Source organism: Grus americana, chromosome 12 (genome assembly GCF_028858705.1).
Source record: "Grus americana isolate bGruAme1 chromosome 12, bGruAme1.mat, whole genome shotgun sequence".
Taxonomy (NCBI): domain Eukaryota; kingdom Metazoa; phylum Chordata; class Aves; order Gruiformes; family Gruidae; genus Grus; species Grus americana.
Window position 1 is genome coordinate 10,705,553 of NC_072863.1, and position 21,036 is coordinate 10,726,588.

Consider the following 21,036-nt stretch of genomic DNA (forward strand, 5'->3'; position numbering starts at 1 on the left):
CTTGATGTCTGCTCACACTGAGGGGATTGAGATCACAACTAAATTGTACTTTGAGGAAGAAGATAATGCACCTTATGCATTAAGACACAGTAATGAGGAATCCCACACTTCATTTCCAACTTTAAGGTATAAGTAACAGCAGCTGAGGTATCAAATATTGAGTCCACCATAAAACCACTTTCCTTAATAGAGCTACAGAGTACAACTGTTTCTGCTCTGATTTATTAGCACATGCAGTGTGATAGCCTCTCATAGAACGCAGCCTTCCAGCAAAGCAGAATAGACAAATTTAAGTTAATTACCATCGTTGCACTTCATCTCATAGAAGTCAGCACCAAAAATACAGGTATGAGCTCTCTCCTGCTTTCTGACTCATTTAAATTATTTGATTAACTTATTGGAATCAGCCAAAAGAGAAATACAGCAGCTTACTAAATATTTATCATATATATACTTGGTTAATGCAAGCTGCTTTTCAACTAATATGAATATTTCAGGTACTTTTAATGTTTTTCTTGGCTATACATCAGAATATTAAGGACACAAGTTCTCTACTAGTGCCTAAATCTGCCCATAAACAATCCAGTAACTCATCTCAGGCCACCCAGCTCACTCAACCACACACAGTCTTCTTCCCCATCCACAAGAAACTCCATAGCTCCTCAGCAAAATATGCACCCAAAATTTGTTTTTAGTGCCTGTTCCTTCTCCACACAATTTCAAACCTGAGACACATGTCTCCAGCTCTACAGAGCTCCACACTCAGCCAAACCCACAGCCCTCTGAGCCATCACGAGCACTGTAGATAAAGTTGCAAGAACCTTTCCTGAACCACCTGCAATCTCACTCCTGTCCAGCTGCAGCTTTTTTAGGGGTGCTTCCCCTGACAAGTACCAGTGTGATCCCCACACTAAATAGTATCCACTCTACATTGACCCTTAACACCTCCTAGGATGGAAAGCTGTTGCTGAAAGCAGTTTTTCACAACTAGAAATAATATTTTTCCTTTATGTGCTTGCCCAACAATGCTTCAGGACTACTTAAATTTGCAGTGCAAACTTGAGAGGTGGATGCTGGAAGCTGCTCTCACTCACTTCATGCTAATTCAAGAGAGGAAAGACTCGCCAGTCCTCATTGTTGTCTGCTCCCAACTAGCTCAGTACAGAGGAAAAAGCTGAACCAAACACACGTGCTTGAACAAAGCCTTGTCCTTCTGAAGTTTTAATTCATGAATCCTTGATATCAGCACTCACATATGCATGTAGCATTTATTGTCTACTATTAAATACTGTGAATATGTGTTCAACATTAATCTTACTGCTTTTTTTCCTCTCCATCTGTCAAAATTATGTACTTTGACCCCACAGTCCTCTAGAAACAGAGAACAGAAAACATAAATTAACTAGGACTCTCAGTTCCCCAAGTTTAAAACAATCTGGCACCCTGTAGCAACTGAAAGACCAATTACTGAGGTGGCAGTCTGTCAGTTTGCAGAAAGTGATTCCTCTTAGCTGGACCCTGTCTGCAAGGATTGATCGCACCCCACTTTATATCACACTGTCCCTCCTCCATCCAGGATGTCAGGAACTTCCACATCTTCCAGCTACTTAATGTTTGGTTTTCATTTGGTTTTATTTGTCCTTCTACATCACTGAGGCATCTTGGTCTGACAGTGACATTTGCATGGCTGCTGAACAGAGGGGAAAAAACTGGTTTAAATTTCAAATAGTGTCTGCTTTTCTGACAATGAATAGCCATGATTTTCTTCTACACCCTGAAATGCTCCAAAATATGTTTTTTCCCTGCCTTGGGGTAGAAATAGCTCATATACCATCTGTCTATGTGTTGCTGCACATCTTTACATGCTTTGCTGTTTACTCATATTTTCTTACCACAAAAAAACTGCAATCAGATTTCTTGATAGCAAACATAGTCTGAAGCTATTTGGGGCCACATCCATCCTCTGAATCAGTGGGACAGGAGCCCACTCCAAGATGGAAGATGTTTTGCCATGCTAACCCAAGCTAGCATGCTTGCTGACAGCCGTGGTATTTCATCTGCAGCATAATACCACGTTCACATGGCCTTGTGGTACAAGGAATGCCCACGCAGTATATAGTGGCGTGCTGTGTTGGACTCTATCAGCACAAACACAGAGTACGATTAAACATTCTAGAGATTTACGATAAACCATAGCTTTTCCAATAATTAACAGCACAAAGCACTAGGAAGGACTGTTAAACACATTTTATTTTTTTTAATATGATTCGGAAAAGTAATGCAAGCATTCATTAGAGATACATATTAAGTTTCTCTTTCCAAACGCAAATATATTGGCATTAGGAAGCCACTAGTGATCTGTACTAGGCAGTGCTAGAAATTTTCCTGCTGCTATTCAAATTTGCTCAAATTTCAATGAAAAGCTGTGATTACTATGCATCAAACCTATAATCAGGAGAACAAAACCAGAAAAGTTGGCAATACTGCATCACCGGGTGCTTCTTAGGGAGTTGTTTAGGATACACAAGACACCTGGGGCAATGGTAATTCAAAATACATTGCAGATGGATCTACTCTACCAGTCATGCTCTAGAAAGTCTTATCCAATTTATTAAAACTAAGAGACTGTTAGAACAAACAAAAACTTCAAGGCAGATTGTATCAATTGGCACAAAATTTTCAAACACTTCATCAACTCTAGTCCTGTACTCCACATTCAGAAGTCAAAATAAAGCTCCCAGATTGTTCTGGAGTAAAGTGTCCAGAGTTACTACAACAAAAATTAAAAGGTTAAATCATGTAACTATTATGAAGTTAACTTCTTCCTCTGATGACAAGAGGAAGAAACACCTTCAGATAACGGTTATAAATGTGACATTGACCCAGTGATGGTCTATTAAATTAGAAAACTACTGTAATTGATTGAGAACACTTGGTCTGCACCTACACAGAAAGTTCTGATAGGATAAAATATCTTCTCATTGGAAAGGTCAGGCTTTTGAAAAGATGATTTATTCTAAACAGAAACTTTGTGAATTTTTCCACTTCATTGACCAAATGTATTAGAACAAAAATCCAGTTACTATTTCTGATTGATTTATTGGCAGGTCTTGGAGACCTCATTCCAATAAAAATATTATTTTCATATCTTCCAGACCAGGAGGATTCACAGCTTGGAAAAGCAGCTTTCTGTCACAGAGGAAGTATTAGATTAAACATGAGAATAGGAATGTGTTTTTGTCAGCAGAACTTGCTGCAATGCTATATTCAGGCATCTGAAGTATTTTTCAGCACTGCAGAGCACATTAAGAGAGGAACTCATGTATTAAATTTGAGGCTAAGCCATTTGCAGCAGATACCACATTTCCTACTTGTTTTGCACAATGTTAGCAAACCGAGCTTGCAGTAGGGATCTACGGTGAGTCAGAAATGTAGTAGTTTCCATAAGAAAATTACAATTCAACAAAACCAAAATTTTTAAAAGGCCATATTCCTGTTCTGTAGCATTATGGGCCACGGTTAGAATGGGGGCTAAGATTTCCTTCACAAAGTCGAAGTCATGCCCCTGTCCTCAAAGTGCTTTAAGGCAAAGGAAGGTCCACAGGAGGCAGGTGCAGGTGTTTCTCTGGCTCCAGTTCATCTCTGTACTGGGAGCGATGGAAGGAGAGAAATACTTGAGCTCTGTGCTCTGCACAAGTGCAGGGTGAGCAGCTGGGCTTGCAGACACAATGTAAAATATAGATGCTGCCACGTGTGGCGAAGTCCCACTGTGCCACAACACTCCTTCCCCTCATTTCCAGACTTGCTTGGCAGTGACCAGAAGACTTATCTGTTTTCAAACTTTGTCCAAACCCACACCTGAGAAATCTGACTTGTCACACATCAGGTATCAAACCACTCCCCTGTGGAGACATATCCCAGCTTCCACTGCAGATGTGATGCTGGAAGTGAGTTGGTCTTCTGGCTCTGAACTGTACAAACCTATCTATCTCATCCATCTCTTGAAAGGGAAATTTAGAGAAACCCCTTTAAAAGGAAGCTGGCACATGGAAATTATTCTTTACCCCAACTATGCTTCTCCAAGCAACATCCATTCTCCTGCTGCTCCCCCCTCACAAAGGACGAGTGCATTCACTGCAGTGCACACGCTTCATGCAGTTGACAGTATTGCCAGCTCCCAGCAGCTGCCAGCTTGGTCCTCCCAGTGGGGAGAATCTAATCAAACCCAGGATTCATAGTGCTATCACTGAAACAAAAGCAGCATCTATCACCGGGTTGCAGAGCTTCCAAGGTGTTCTCTGAAGATTAGATGCTGACACTGAGACATCTCACAGACCACAAGCAGGTCTGGGGGGTGGGCCACAGGAAGGCATTTTAAGAGTTCAGCCCCTGAGGACCCACAGGGTCAGCATCTCTAGATGAATGCCCATCCTCAGATCTCTCCTAGTTTGCTCCTTCTCAGACACTTTTGGTATTTAGTATCTCTCAGTTACTTGTTGAATGACATAAAAGCAAAAAAAAAAAAAAAAAAAAAAAAAAAGGTGTGGGGAGGCATATATCTATTCCTATTTTATAATAGTTTTTACTGAAGGACAGGCTCCTCTTAAACCCAGGCCTGTGCTAGGTGTTTTCCATTGCCCTGGAAGAATAATGGACAAAAAATAACTCTCTGAAAGATACAAATTAATACAAAAACCAAGCTGCTGGCCCCTCTCAGCAGATTAACGCTGGCTCCCCTTAACCAGGTAGGAGAACTTAGTCTGTAACAATTCAGCTTCTTCACTGGAAAACTTCCTTCTTTTCCATAAGCAAATCTTGGAGAGATTAACTGCTTTTATGCACAAACTTAAGAAAAATTAAAAAAAAAAAAAACAAACCCTCAAGCTTTTTAATCACAGTGTCTAAGAAAGCTACCAAACTGCTGCTGCTTGGTAAATTTCTCACGCGCGATGTCAAATTGAAGTACGTCAAGCTGGTGTCATGTTTACAGTGCACATGGCATTCTGAGGCTGCTAAATTGATATATCTCTACGTAACACCTTTTTTCCAATCAATCAATAAATAAATATTCCATCATAGCCACTGAACTTTTCTCCACATCTGACTATTTAAGAAAGAAGTTATAAGAAAAATTTGGAAAACAGAAAACTAAGTAATTTATCAATGTTTCTTCTTAATCACTTTGACTTTTCAGCACTTTACCTATTGACAATACTGTTATTAATGCATGCCTTTATTTCTTGAAAATCAGTTTTTCTTGAGTGCAATAAGCTGGGATAATGAATTTAATGATAATACACTAATATATAGTAATATTTTCAATTGCTTTTAACTCTTCATGCAAACATCTTCTGTTCAAAAGTTACATGACATACAGTCCACAGAATGGCTGCAGACCCAGATGTACAGCTCTAAGTTATCTGCATAACAGGTCAGGAAACTAAAGTAAACCTGCTGTTCTACAGTGGTCCATAATTTCGCACCTGTATGTTTACCAGGAATTGCATTAAAACTCTGGGACAAATAAAGTGAATTAAAAACTCAGACTTCAGAGGATTTTATTTTATGCTAGATATAGTGTAAATTTGCTTGGAAGGTGATTTATTTCTTGTTGATTTACCCATGTCAGTTTAATGTCACTGATATCTTTGGCTGCCAGAAATGGTAAATAAATGTGATAAACAACATGTGCAGTCTAGTCAAATATACTCTTACTGCAATGAAACAAGGAAAATATTATAATCAATATATGATCAACCACAGAATATCAACCAGTTGCTAACTAAATTTTAGCCTATACTGTTATTTCACATATTGACACAATTTTATCCACAACATATCATTTTACTGATAATTTTTGTCACAACAGGTATTTCCTTCTTGCTAAAATTACATTTTTCTCAGGGATTTGATCTCTGATCTATTATTTTGCATTTGAAAATTTCCGTTTGCTTTGGATTAGAGAAGTAGGGCCCAATGAACTTGGGCAAAAACTTGGAAAAAGACAGAAACCATTATTGTCAAGTGCAGATAATCCACATCTGAAAGCCTGCTAATCATAACTGCTCAAGCACAGAAAAGATATTGACTGCTCTTCCTATTATCTTGCAAAAATAAACAGATTCACAGCTCTGCTGAGGACTTTGCTCATTAATTCCCTATGAGAGTTAAACTTGATAACTGAATAAATTACTCGTACCTTATTTTGCTATAAAATTCTGAAGTGAACTCGTCTAATAATGAAAATACTCGGACAAATAGAGTTCGAAAGCAAAAGTCATGCTTCACATTCCTGTGGAAAACCCAATAAAGTAAAAACAATAATAATAATTTAAATCTGCTTATGACAAGGCAACAGGCCCAGTATTTGACCCTTGCTCACCCTCTTAAGTCTAACAGTTTCCATGGATTTACACAAAACAGTATACATGATAATTTTTATCTACTCAAAGCAAATAAAGGATAAGTGTTTCCTAAAAGGACTCTCATAGCTAGGAATAAATGGGGCTAAGGTCTGTATTAAAATGCCACAGACAGCTGGTGAAAGAACAGCTCCTGACAGAAACCTCCATTCTCTTGTAGTCAGATGGTGTTTCTGTAAAAGAAATTCGAAGAAATAAGGGAATAAAAACCAACCTGTACATCAACAGTTTAACCATTCAAGCTTTAGCAGCTAAGCATATTATTTTTCTGTAAGCCTTGTTTTACCCTGAAGAGGTGCTGCAGGTTACCTGGCAGCTCTGGCACAGGGTAATTAAGAGCAGCCAGCAGAGGTTTAGCAGCCCAGAGGCTGGGGCTGCTTTCCAGCACGGGACTCCTGCCCAGAGCAGTGTGTGATGCTCAGAGGCAAAAAAACCCTGTGCCATCCTCATATCCCCTGGTTGTACCTCTGGCAGGAACGCAAGTTACCCAGGGTCGAGCAACTTCTTCAGGAAATATGGGCATGGAAAGGCAAGTGGGCTGGGATCGCTGCTCCTGAAACCTCCGGGAAACTCATACCAGGGTGGCAGTCTGCATGGGGACACAGGAGCGAATTACAGCTGCTTAACAGGCAGAGTAAAGGGTAAGCTGAGAGGGAAGAAAGAAAATCCCCAAAAAAACAGATCAATCCAGAAGTCTCTTCAGACTTAGCTGGGATGCTAGCAGACTGAATCAGCAGAAGAGAAGCAGAACTTGGCTGAAGAAGGTTATCAGCTGGCATTTGAGTAGTGTAAAATGAGAGACAATCCAGGAATGCAGGCTGGGTGACCCAGAAGCACACATGAACTCCAGAAAAAGCTGGGACTGAAGGACAAACCTTTGTGATGGAGATGATCAAGACTCACCAGAAAAAGTTTTCATGGCAGAAAACAGAAGAAAAAAGAACATATCAAACAGATTTAATGTAGAAAATGCTAGGAGCTGCATACTATGGGCAAAATAAATTTGGAACCAGAAGAGGAACATCTTTGTGCCACTGACAGTGGACAGCAGGCACTGCCCATCCACTCCATGACCCCACTATTGGCTCTACAGGACACAAGCTGTCAGTGATGTGAGGTTGTAAAAAATGTTTTCCATCCCATCTTAAGAAAAATGGGTTTCTGCAGAATTAATGAATAGAGAACCAACTGAGGGTTGTTCTGCATAAGGCTCTGTAACATGACCTTTTTGAAGACATGTAGCTCCAACATTTTATTTTAATTGAATAAAAAATCTTTAGTTCTGATGAAGAAAAACTTAGTTGACTGGTAAATTCAATGTCCAAATGTGAAAGGAGACAAAAAATAATCAGAGCATTGTTCTCTGTCTTGTAACAGTACTCTCAGGCTCTTCTGATCAATTTTTTACTCCTTCAGAAAAGCTCACGCATTTTGAATGGCATGGCCTATGATGACAAGATTAAAGAGAATAATGATGCATTTGTTTGTCATGGTTCAGCCTCAGCCGCAGCTGCTCACTCACCCCTCCCCAGTGGGATGGGGAAGAGAATGGGAAGAAAAAGGTAAAACTCATGGACTGGGATAAGGGCAGTTTACTGGGACAGTGAAGGGAGAGGGAAATAACAACAGTGCTTATAACTGAATATACAAAGCAGGTGATACACAATGCAATTTGCTGCCCTGATGACCAGACATTCAGCCCGTCCTGGAGCCACCACTTGTCCCCGGCCAGCCCCCTTTATAAGTTGAGCATGATGTCATATGGTATGGAATACCCCTTTGGCTAGTTTGGGTCACCTGTCCTGGCTGTGTCCCATCCCAGCTGCTTGTGAAAATTAACTCTATCCTAGCCAAAACCAGGACATTGTTCTGAAGAAGCTGAAAAATATATAATCCAAGGTTTCTCTGAAGCAGAAGTCAATTTTCTGTAAAACAAGCAACGACACCTTGTTTTATCAGACAGAGTCTTCCTTTGATAGTAAGAAGTACCAGTACCAGTATATTGATATACATGTACTTAATCTTGATGATGAGGTTCCCTGCTAAACCACACTCCTCTAACCTCTGAGTGTAGCACAGCACCAACTTCAAATAAACAAAATAGAAATAAAAGTCTACCCATTAATTAGCAGTGTCAGTTGCCACAAATCTCTAGGGACAGGGAAGATATCCTTGAGGGAGTCTCACTCCACCATTGCCCTGTTCTTAGACTCTTCCCCAAGCATCCTTTTTTTGGATACCACCAAAAAACCCAGGATATTGGGCTAGATCAAACTTCAATTCAACCATGTGTGGTTAATTCTTATGTGATTAAAAAGATTTCTTTTTAAGTCTTAATCCACATACATTATTTAATTTACATAAAAACAAAAATATTTCTCTGCTTTGATGGGCACTTATCAGACACAGCAGACCTGGAGTGAATACATCCAGAATGTACAACATCCTGCAATACTGCAAAAACTGGCTCATCTCTCGATTGCTGCTTGCTAGATGGCAGCGCAGGCAGTAAGTGCAACACAGGAGGGGTCTACAGACAGCAAGAAGGGAGGGAAAGGGATGGGCAGCACATTCCCATTGCTAGAGCATCTGACAGAAGATGGCCTATGCAAAGAGTAGTAGCACTCTGGGAGATGGAAAGCAAGGAGACTCCTGTTGAAACACACAACAGTGACTTATGTACTGTTTACTCCTTCTCAGGGCCACCACTGGGTTCCCATCAGCATCCTCCACTGCATAAAAATTACGGTTGCAAATCATACCTTAGTCAGGTCTCATTAGGTTTATCAGTGAACTGAGCCATTAAGCACATGGGGGATTCAGATCACTCTCAAAGATCAGTTATTGGAAATACAAAGCAGCATATAATTAAATTTCTTCTTTTCTGTGCAGCACACTAATTCATCAATTGTTGTTCATGAACGAGAGCTATTGCACTGGCACACCGACTGAGCTGCAAGTTTTCTCTCACAGCTGCTTGTGAGAATGCACAATATTGTCTTCTCAAGCACAGCCATGTGCAAGCCAAGGGCAGGCACTTTTGTTCTGGTGCTCTAAATTAAGGTCCACAACCTACAGGAGGACCTGAAGTCCTTCAACCTGCATACATCCAGAGCTACCACTAAACCAACAGGAGAGCACAAATGTCTTAGGAACTAGCCAACCTATATTCACCTGTTTACGTATAGATTTAAGAGCCTAACTTTATCACCCACTGGTGCTGGCCTCTTATCAAATCAGTAACTGTTCTTCAGCAGAAGCAGTGACAGATTGCATGAAACATGTTGTGATTCACAAAGCTCTGTAAATATAAGCTAAGAAGTATAAAAAATGTGCTTATGAAAAGATACATAGCCCAAAAAGTAATTAAGGAAAGTATGGGTAACAAAACAAGTTAAATATAAATGCAAATCACACTGCACAATTCAGGGCATTGTATAAAGAAATAGAATTTAACCAGTTTATGTAGGATACTAAGAAAAACTCACATTCTGTTATTGACAGATGAAGAAGATTTAATTAGCACCAGAAGAGTGGAGGGAAAACTATCCCCAGTTAGATGAGAAAAAAATATTTTTAGTAATAAGAACATTTAAAACTTTGAGGAGTGTAAGTTCTCCGACTTCAAGTCTTTATTCAGCTTCTCACTGATGTAAGGAGGAAACAGTCTTCTGGGGCAAGCTATTCTTGTATTGCTCCATCAACATTTCTCTCATTCTCCTGTCAAAAAGCTGGTCTTGACTATCACTAGAGACAGAGTGCAGAGATGGGGGACCTTGTTTTTATCTCATGTGATAACATAAAATCCTAAAAAGAAGGAATCATGAGGCCTAAAAATCTGTGTATACTCAAATGTAGGGATCCAAATCCAACAGGAAGCATTAACAAAAGTCTTTTTACTGATTTCTGTGAACATTATGTAGGACCCTAGAGATCTCAGCACAGATGAGAACTGTAAAATATATTCCCAGTCCTGTCAAAATCTGAAGACTAATACCCTAATGCAAAGTTGCTAAATTGGAGATCCAAAGACATCCATCAAATTTGATTGAGAGGCACGAACATTTCAAGTGACATCAGGGTAATACAAGCTTATAACATAGTAAAAGGGTATGTTTCCTTTTGCTTTTCAAGCCCAGTCAAACACTGTCATCCTCTACAGAAAAGTTACACTGACAGGGGAGGAAACAAAATTCACAACTGAAAAAATGTGTAAATCCACTGGAAGGTGAACCAGATAGAAACTTCTGCACGAGCCTGAGTAACACAGGCTTGCTGAATTCTAGGAAGCATCACACAGGAGCAAATACCTCCAGCCTGTCTCACCCTTCCCCAGGAGGACCATGTCCTAGGACAACGAGGAGGTCAACAGCTCCCTGTGCACACTCCACTTGTGATGCAGCTCCATACAGCAGCCCGCCTTCCAGCAGTACTGCCTCCCCATATTGCCACTGCTGTGCTCTCAGAGTCTAACAGCAAGCCTACAGTATGGAGTATACTGGTAAGCAGTGTGAAATGTGTCTGTAAAATTTCAGATGGCATAAAAAGCAAAACACACAAGAGTGGCTTAAAGCAGGCTTTACAGTACGTGGATGAAACAATTCATTCTACAAAATAACTGCTATCCTTGGGTTTGGGCACCTATCTTGTAATCCATGCAGGCAGATCCTTTCTAGCAAAGAAAGATCAGTAGCCTCACTTCAGTTGTTATTTTCTACCAACAGTTTATAGTTAAAATAAAATCCCTCTTATTATATTGGTTTAACATAGGATGTGAACTCCATCCGTGTTTTTATAGCATGGTTCATTAACACTCATGAAATTCCTGGGCGAAATCTATTTTCCATCTTTGAATTTTCCAAAATTGATTTAACAACTTCAACTTACCATCTCAGAAATATAACCAGAATGATTACACTAAAATATGTCTAGAAATTTCCCCAGACATTCAGATTTCTATGGACCTGCCAAACTGCCAATGTAGACACTTACAGGTCTGAATTTCACATGCTGTCTTCTTTTCTTCAAGGCGTCATTTTTAGTTCATGTTGCATTTCATAGTGTTATGCTGACATATGACATGAAATTAAACTAGAGAACCTAACTCTCAAACTCAGGTGCATTTAAGGAAAAATAGTAAGTCATTAATTGTAAGGTGCTAGACAAAGTTTTGTTCTGTATAAAACTGCATTATAGCATGACTAAGACAACTGACAGGTTTTGGTATATTTTTTAACAATTCCTGTATACTCTGTATTATCCTCAATAATGAGACGTTTGTTATAAGAATGGTTTGTCTCAACAGAGGTCCATGGGAAGAAAACAAGGTGGAAAAGATCAGGTTCAAGATAAACCACTTCTTAACAAGCAGATTAATTTTTAATGCCAGAGCCACAATTTAAAAAAAAAAAAAAGTTTACATTTCTGATTTTGATTAAAGTCCACAAACAGGAACGCAGAAGATTCATTGCTAAGTTTTAAAGGACTTTTTGTCATCAAGAAAAAGTTAGCAGTGATGTGAGGGAAGATGAAACTGGCACAGAAATGTAGCATGAGTGTCTAAGAACTTGAGTTTCAAAGTGATCATCAGGCAAGGTTTTGGATACAAAAATATCATATGTTGCTCATAAATCTTAAAAAAGTAATGAAAAATCCACAATACCTTGCATTTATGGCTTTTGAGAGGATCAGAAATTTTCTACTAGCCAAAATCTTTTCAAAAGATATAAGCAGGGGAGGCAAGATTTGGCTGAACTCCTACCTGCAACACAGGCTATCAAGGTCGTTGGCTCACAATAAGAGTACATGAATTTTAAAATTTTATCCCTAGAGAAAAAGGCACAAGGACTAAATTTGGGGAGTAAACACTGGGACAGAGGAAAAAGGGGAGGGAAACTTTCCTACAACACCGGGACTCAAACAACAGATCAAGAGTCTGAAGACAACTCACTATGCCTTTGAGAACTAATTTTTAGCCGCATGAGAAGTAGAGTCAGTAGCAATGAATCCTTCTTTCTCTGCACAGGGAAAACAGGCAGGTTTTCAGAAACTGTTTTGGGCTCTTATGTGGACTAACAGAATATTTTCTTTTCAACCAAAATGCACAAAGTGGGAACAGGTGGCAATGCTCCCTTTCCTGAAACTGGATAAAGTTAAAGGGAGGTTTTGCAGACATGGCTGTCATAGTTCTTCCACATTTAAACTACTTCACATATAGCAGATAACAGAAGGTCTTGCTTTCCTGTGAAATATCACACCAGAGAACATGACTGTGTGTGTCAGTAGTTTCCTCCTGTTTCCAGGACTGCATAAACTATTAAAGTTTCAGTACTGGCATAAACACTCTCTGAAAATATTTTTACCATTCACGTGGAGAACATCAGATTCCCCCAAGGAGCCCAATTACAACTCACTGTGTACCTTAAGCCAAATTCCCAGCAACAAGATGCTCACTTAAAACACCAAAAATAAGTTTTGATCAGGAAACAAAATGCAGTTGTGGACTAGTTATGTTTCAGCTTTGTTTTAAAGTTAGAGAAACTAGTTCAGCAGCAGCACTTCTATCACAGAGTAAGTATGCCACAGTACTCAGAAAGGCTTCTGACTTTCTAATATGACTCAAGTTCAGTGACTACTGAAGCCTCTGACAGGCCTTCTGTCAGATTAGGATCAATGAATTTTGCAGCTGCTTTCGTGACTGGTTCAGTATTCAGATTTCTCAATAGGCTCAATCACATCTCAACAAACTCATTCTTACCCAGAGAAACAATGAGTTTCTGATCTGAGGTGTAAACTGAGACCAAATCCATTCAATATTGTGTAAAAGCAGATTAAGCAAGGTCAGAATTAAACCATTAACATTTGCAATACAGGCAAAAAGCAAAAACAAAATAAATATACTTATTGTCTGTAAAAAATAAAAAGTTGATAAGGAAAAAGGGAAATAATTCTTTCCTTAAAAACAGTAAAGCAAGAGATCTTAGTGTATTATCTAGACAGCTATAACATTTTATAAAACAGATTTTTCATGGTGATCACAAAAGCCTGGCAATAATTCTGTATTTTAGACAGGAATAACAATTCTTTTGTTCTGGTTTCTCTTCAGCTGACACCTTTCAAGTAGGGAACAATCATTTTCAGTTTTCAGAAGAAGCCAAAAGAGATTACCTGTATTTCATCTCATAATCAAAGCTGTCCTATTTGTAGTATGATCTATATTTAAATCTTATTTGCCTATGTGAAGATACTTCATATGTATTTAGCTTTATACATTGTGTATTACTAAAAAACAAACAAAGCAGAACCATATTCTGTTTCCTTGATAGTAAATGCAATTTTTTGCTTTGATTTCAGAGATAACAGCATTGGGTCCTGAATGCAGATGGGAGGTATTTGGAACAAACAACACACTGTGGCTCACTAAGGCGCAGGGCAATAGCACGTAAACTTCTAAAGCCACTATCTGCTCTGACAAACCTACAGAAAGAAAGGCTCTAGGAAGAGTTGCAGAAGTAAACAAAAATAAAAAATGCCCCCCAAACCAGCCAAACACTAGTGCACCCCATCAGCGGACTCCCATTAGAGAAGGAATGAACAAACACTTCCATCGTGCGCTTTACTCAATAGGTGTGTGATGTGGTGCAATCAGGTGCGATATTCCTTGTGTCCATTACAGGCTGCCAGTTCTAGCAAATCTTCCTCTCATCTGCTTCCCTGATATAAATGTGTAAGTGGTATCACTGATCTGCTTCTCAAATCATCACAACACTTTTTAAAATGGCTTCATTTGATATACTGACTACTACAACCAACTCTTTCTCCTAACTTTCTTGCACATAATATAAAAAGAATCTACTTCTGTTTCTGTACTCACTGCAAACATAACAATTTTATGTTTTTGTAAATTTACTGTGTACAAACACTTTTGGATGATTATCCTCAAGGATTGTCTTGGGATGTAGATAAACTGGAAGAAAATGAGGTTGAAGCATTGCTCACTATAACACTATGTTTGACTATGAACGTGCTTTTTCCTCCATAACTACATAAATTCTTGCCAATCAAGAGGGATTACACATTCAAACCCAGAAATACCAACACTGGCTTTAGACCTGGGGCTGAATTCAAACATTTCTTTCTCTCCTCTTCAAATTTTGCTGACATCTTACAGCTGAAGATAAACAAGTGGCAAACATTATATGGCAAAAAAAATATATGTGTTATTCATCAAGCAAATATTTTTTAGTTCAGTGCTGTATCTAGAGCTCCACAGATCAAATCTAAGCAGTCCTGGCAGTGTTCTCTGCTACTCCACAGAAGTTTTTATACCACCAGCACCACAGTAATTTCAATCATGAGGAAAGCCATGTTAAATCAGAAAACTCTATGAAATTATTTGGCAATTTCTACCTAGTTCTTGGTGGATAATCATGCATGTCACAGAAGCTGCCAGTGTGGCTGAGTATCCAGTTGGCAGGCTAGATCAATTAAGGAATGAGTAGATGAAGACATGAGAGAAATCTTAGATTAAACTCTGATTTCCTGCCACATTTTATAGGACATAACAGGGACACAAGGCAAGAGAATCCAGTCCTCAGGGGATTTTATTCACAGAGTACATGTGTGTTCACTTTGCTGCAGCAGCTTAAAATATGAGGGGGAAAAAAGAGCGGTCAGAGTAACTCCCTCTTACCAGAACCGCAGTGGTAGAGCCAGAAGCATCTCTGCATACTTTACTCACCTGCTGCTCAAGCTCGGAAACTCAGTTCTGCCCGTTTGGCTTTAAGTGGTAAATCCAGCTGTCACCACTAGCACTGACAGTTCCAATACCTTGCCTTCCTTTTAACTGGGAAACAAAATACACAGGAAGAATGAAATGGTGAAAATGTAGCTAGATTTTAGTTTGGATCACGTCTGTTGGGCACTTGGAAAATCACCTCATAAGTAATGAAGTCAAATGTACTGCTGGCTGCCCTCAGCAAGAAGGGAAAGAACTATCTTGATCTGATCACATAAATATTCAACAAACAGGTTTTTTACCTTCTGCAGAGTGCTCAATACACAGGCCAACTTTTAGTCTAATTGCATCAACCACCGTACTTTTCCTCTTAGCATAATTTATATCACAACACAAGCATTTTAGCACATAAATTAAGTACCTCCAAACAGAGATTAAATATGCTAAAAAGCTTTTTGCAGGTATAGGTTGACTGAGTCATTCAATGCATTTACAACATTGTGCTACAAAGCAAACTTAAAAATATAGTATGTCAAATAGAAGTAAAAACCTCTCATTTGAGACATATTTAAGCAGAAGCTGAAATGCATGCTCCAAATAAACTGATATCAAAAGTTTACAACTTTCTAGTGAGTACTTCTTGCTTTGCATTATGTTACTGCTTTGCAAAAGGACATTTTGAGAGGTATTTGGTTGTAGGATTAATTGTTTTTTGAATAACAGCTCTACCTTATTTCAAGCGATTCTTTTGTGTTTTACATAAGTGTGATCTAGGTGACTGGGTGCAAGTTATACGCTAGAGTGCATCTGTGCTACTCTCTCAATGACTACTTTGCCATCTCAGTGAATGTCTATCAGTTTACATATGATGTCTTAAACAACATTTCCAGAAGGACTTTGTTTGCAGAAACAATTTATTTTTAGAAGATATATTTGAAGTTCAAACCTGTAGCACTCTGTGAGTCATCATCTTAGAAATTTAGACACTCCTGAAGGTATGTCAGAGTGTGACCAAGACAGTCTTCCTGTAATGGCATTTTGCATGAGAGCGTCACCTATTTGAGAGAACAGACGTCATTTTTGTGTTTGACTCTTGCCAAGCACAGGGCTCTCAATTGCTTTCCAAAGACTTGTCAAGGCAGTCTTTGGAAATAAAGACCAGTGGGTTATTCCTCACTTGCCCTGAATTAATACATGGAGCAGAATATGGAAAAAATGAGAGAGAATTTAGACATTACTCTTAACTCTTATTTTTTTATGGAAAAGCTGAAGTGTGCACCCGAGACACTAATTGTTAAGAAACTGTAGTTCATCCAAACATAAAAGTTGTCACCTAGGACCCGCAAAATTTATTTATCTTTCACTACATTTCCAGGTGCAAATTCTCCAGTCTAAAGAAAAGCTGATAATTAGGATATTAAAGGTTTTTATAACAGACTCCTACTGGGACTACTGCCACGCACAGAGAACAGCAGGAGTCCCACAAGGTAACACTTTCTTACCCATTATGTAAACCGAGAAAACAAGTTTTACGCAAATATAAAGCAGCTCAGGACAAGGAGCAGAACTTTCAGTATGGCTTTGTAAGTGCCATCAGAAGACAAATTGCAATACCTTTCCTTTCCCATTTCCAAGTGGAGACTTTAGTTAACCACTTATCTGAATCCCATTTTCCCAGGATAAAGCACTACCCTGCTACTCAGATTTCTGCCCAGCAGCTGCATCTGCTCAGAATCTCAGACTTGCTACTGAAACTAAAAGCTGCCAGAGGGAAGACCTTGGCATAGTAGTTACTAGTCTCTGACCTTGGCCAGCAATGTGACAACAGAGTCATGGTTCAGGATGAGAACACTTTTCACTGAGACAGCCAAGTAGATATATATGCTATTTCACTTCAAGAGTATCTGTGTTTTGAAAAACTGAAGCCTTTTGAGACTTCTGCTGCCTAAAAGTCGAATATAATGCGAGACAGGACAAGAGGCACCAGGGCACCAAAAAGCCTGCTTATATAAGGTAGATGCTGTTCATTGAAGTCACAGCAATGGAAGTGGTCAGAAAATGAAAGTAGTCACAAATTATTTTCCCATATATTTTACTAAGGCTTACAGGCAGGTACATGTTTAGATGTTTTAAGTGTTCCCAGAACACTTAATTTGTTCACTGGCATCAGCTGTTCTGGCCAAACTTGTCTTGCTCTTCAGTCCTACAGCCAGAAAATTGCTTTCCTACAGAAATTAAAATAAGCGAGCTAAATCCAAATATAACAGCCTTCCTAACCATAAAATTGGTCAGAATAATTAGCCAAGTTCATGCTTCTCATTGTCTTGAGTTTTCTACCACTGCCACAGCTAGCTACTATCAGTCCAAATGCACACAAGACCTTGGCATCCAAGCAGGAATATTAAAATTCTCAGCACTGTTCACATTTGTTCTTCTAGAGTCCAAACCAATGTACATCCATCATTCCCACCTCAATAATATCAACTTTGCCTTCTTTTGCTACTATCAATATAGCCCTAGCACAGCAATTGGGTTACTTAATCCCACAGAGAAAGATTACAGAAGCAATCAGTGAGGTTTGGCATAGATTCATCCTCTGGGAATATCCATGTCTCAGATGTAACTAAGCCCTAACCCTTCAAAGATGCAGCATATTCCTCAGAACACACAGTGACATCAATTTGTGTGTCTTGTGACAAAACCCCAGAGACACATGGAGAATCAACCTCTGCCTTAGGTCCCTTGGTCATCAGTTTTGCCCCCATAAATGCACAAAATCCTATCTGGGATGAGCAATGACATAGCACAACAGGACTGAAGGGCAGATGGGAGTATATGGGGAATCATTCATGTCACAAAGCATGCTATGTAGCAGGTGACCTCCATAAAGTATGCAAAGCTTGGGTCCCAGTTTCTCATACAAAATGTAGAATTCATTTTGGGGCAGCACATTAACTTAAGAGACAATTTTAAAAGTACAACAGCATGACTGAAAGCAGTATGCATTTAAAGTCTATGATAATAATATTTTAGAGCAAATCCTCTTCCAGAGATGACTTCAAAAGACTAAACTGAAAAATATCACAGGAAGTGATTCATATGCTAATAGTCATTCAAAATTCAATGGGATACTTTCCACACAAGGGAATTGGTTTGGTTTCCCTTTCTTGATGCAGAAGTAATATACTGTTATAAACATAGATAATCCAAATTTTAGAACATATGGACTCTGCCATGTGGTTGTTTACTTAGATGGGGTGCTTTAATTTGTCTTGGCAGTTTCTAGTGTTTAGGGTATCTTTCAGGATAAGGAAGAGATGTATGGACACATTGTGGGCTAAGACAGAATATAATTAGAAAGCAAAAGCTTTATAAGATCCTTCTTTATTATATCCACAACACTGAACACATTATCTATCTCTGTACCCTATGATAGAACACACAACATATACTAAAAGACAAGGAATCGAAATAGCATCATGAACAGTCCTCCATATGTGTTTCCAGTGAGAAGCACCATGCAAAGGCAAGTCAGCTACAAAGAAACCACATGAAGGCGTATTTTTCATATATAAATTCTGTCTTACTGGTTCAGAAAAAACATAAAACAAATCCCTTAGGAGTTCCCAGATAGCATCTTGCTCATGAAAAATAAACAAATATATGCTAAATAGAGCATTTATAAAACTCTTTATTCACTAAATATAGGTATATAGACTGTTTTATTCAAAGATCCCCTGAGAAAATGAGTTAAGAGTTAGGCATAATTGAGCCAAACCAGTCAAGATGAAGGCCTGCAGAATGCAGATCATCTTTGTATATCCTGGGACTGTGATAGCTGTGGAGGAGGAAAGGGAAGATAAATATCTGAAAGAAAGTACTCAGGTTTTACATTAGCAGATGCTATGCAGAAAATTTTAAAAAAATGTTTTCTAAACAAACCTACGTGTTACTGTCTTGCTATGCCAAGACCTAAGGGCACATCCGTACACTTGTATTAAAGGCATGTACTTAACTTTTTACGCAATTAGGCAGCTGAAGAAAGTGTACCAACACTCAAGCCACCATTGCAACTTGTGCAGCAGCAGCAGAATTGCTCAAGGCTTCAATTCACGGATATACAACCCGAGGGGCCATTTGAGAAGCATCACCTCTCAGTTCATCGTATGAGAGCTTTTCACCTCTTCAGGCTTCCACAGACAAACTCAAATCACTGTCAGCACCAGGCACTTCTCTGCTGCCCCAGTGCTGGCCTCAGCCAGCAGTTTCTGGCTCTAGAGCAAAGCACAGAAGTTTAAGTTAAATTGGCTTTGCCTTAAATGAGTGCTGAATGGGAGACTCCTATAACAGGTAGGAGTACCCCAAGGCCAGTGTGAAGATCTGTGTCCCTATTAGCTATGCCTGTCACCAGAACAGTGCACCAGAGCACAGTTCAAGGTACAAGAAGAAATGCAAGAGACTTCAAAAAAGGAAGACAACATTCGTGTAACAGCAGCAAGATGCATATTGGGCCAAAAATGGCACAGCAGTATTTTCATGAATGAAAAGATAGCTTCCACTAGGAAGAAACCCTGCCACACAGATTCAGCAGAATTGCAGTTAAAATCAGTGCAGATGAAACCTATATCTGACATCTTCAAGCCCAGTTTCCTGAGGTCATAGTGAAAATTCAGATCGGGATTCCAGTAAGTCCGTAAATAAAAGCATGACCTACATACAACCATGAGGAACAAAGAAATAAAAAATACTCTGAACTTAGTGCCATGGTTTGGAGTATGTTCCCTTGGAGCTGCAGAAAGCTGCATAAAAACCAATTGTCCAGACAGACAGCAAAGTGCAGACTTGTGTTCCAGGAGGGATGTCCCTCAGAGGTATAAACATGAAAAAAAATTGTTGCATACTGAATTCTTACTCATGTTTCTACTTCATTAATTTAATACTTCTTTACTGTTTCAGAACATTTTAGCACATAGCAGAATGTAGTTACCTTAGTCTCAAAGGTGTCCAAGAAGTAATATTACTATAAGCAAAGACTATGTAGTATCATTCATCAGTTAACTTCTCAGTTACGTAAATATCCTCTGTGGTTAAGAAGAATCCAGGACCACATTGGTCATCTGGTTTATTAATATAGATCATAGATAGACTTATAGAAAATAAGATAAATTCCTGATATTGCTAGACTAACAGGAACATTGTTCAGATAACTGCTACAGCATGGAATTTGTATGCAAGTATGAAGCCACGAAAAATGTGAGCGATGGAAGTCACATCATCTGTGCAGGGAGGAGTCGGATGGAGTTGTAATTCAACTGCCTTTCCAAAGAGGAAGGTAATCCTGGTAATGAAAATCAGCATACCAAAGTGTGTTTGCATATAAAAAGATAACTTAGCCCCAGATAAACAATGTTTCATTTTCATTCTTACAAATTCCCAGCATTAATCAAGGCACAATATAAAATTTCCCTAACTTAATTAGCATGAACAAAAGGGAAGTGGAAGTCCCTACGTACTGCTTTGAAGACTCATTAGTGTTCAACAGCATCCTGATAATGTTCAAGTGCAATTAGAGAGGGGTACCAGAGCAGAATACATTTTGAAAGACAGAGCCACAGAGGCAGAGGACTGAGATACTGCCAAGAGACGCTGCAGAGAGACACAATGTGAGGTAACAGCTTAATATCAGGCATATTCACTGTGGAACTGCTGCTTTTATTTCATGCCTCTTTTTTTTTCTGTAAATTTATTTCAGTTTTGTAGCCACTTCACTATAATAAAAATTATCACTATGATTTTTAACTTGTCAGCAAGAGGAACTCCTACATACTTTTACTTCTTAGAAATGAATCCTAATCATATGGCAATGCAAGGATATCC